Source organism: Cyprinodon variegatus, unplaced genomic scaffold (assembly GCF_000732505.1).
Source record: "Cyprinodon variegatus isolate N-32 unplaced genomic scaffold, C_variegatus-1.0 Scaffold121, whole genome shotgun sequence".
In the NCBI taxonomy this organism is placed as follows: Eukaryota; Metazoa; Chordata; class Actinopteri; order Cyprinodontiformes; family Cyprinodontidae; genus Cyprinodon; species Cyprinodon variegatus.
In genome coordinates, this window is record NW_015150574.1 from 1,057,251 (window position 1) to 1,058,160 (window position 910).

Genomic DNA, 910 nt, shown 5'->3' on the forward strand with positions numbered 1-910 from the left:
CTGGCTGTCAAACATTTCCTGGTGGAAGCAGAGACTGGATTCTCAGAGTCACTGGGGTGGACTAAAAACTCCAAGGTGGCAAGGAGAAATAAGGTCTGCACTTACATCTAAGGATGTTGTTGGACTGTCCCGTTAGTGAGGGGATTCTTTCGGTGGTATGTGGTGGGATTCATCTTATAATGTTTTAATACATTTATTTGAATGAAGCCTCACTGGGTACTCACAGTTTATGTGGGTTTCAGTTTCACCACTTATTACAACCTTAATTTCCATTGGTTCTTCTAGTTTTTTGTACTCTTTTTATCAGATTTACCAATGATTTCCTACAATGTCAGTAGGATGTGAGCATGCCTTGATCTTTAAATGTTTTCACTAGGGTAGAGAGCTAAAGAATATCACACCGGAATTTCTGGAAAATCTTTTTGGATAAACTGCTTGCATGAGATGGGATGAGTCAAACAAATTGTTTAGTAAAATTCCACAAACTTCCTGCTTATTGATTGATTTACTGAATACTGGCTATAACTGAGTAACAGACCAAACTAAGCGACTGGAAGAACTAGCTGATAAAATGATCCTGCTGTCAATTTATCCAATCACATCTCATCAGCTCATTAATCAACTAAATTGTTTTCTGCAACAAACAAGCTCTGAAACTACATGCATCTAATTTGCGGAGCAAATGCTTCCTGAAGTCTCCTAACAAAGATTGATGTCTGTGCATCCAGCCCCATGCATGCATGATCTTATCCTATTTGTACATCTGAATTTATTTCTCTGTTGTTTCTGGAAGCATGTTCAAAAATATGAGATTTAAAATAAAAGATGATCTTTTGATGGGGAAGAGAATATTCTTGAAAAGTAGAAAATGAATAAGATTAGGATACTTTTTAAATAACTTGATGTCTGA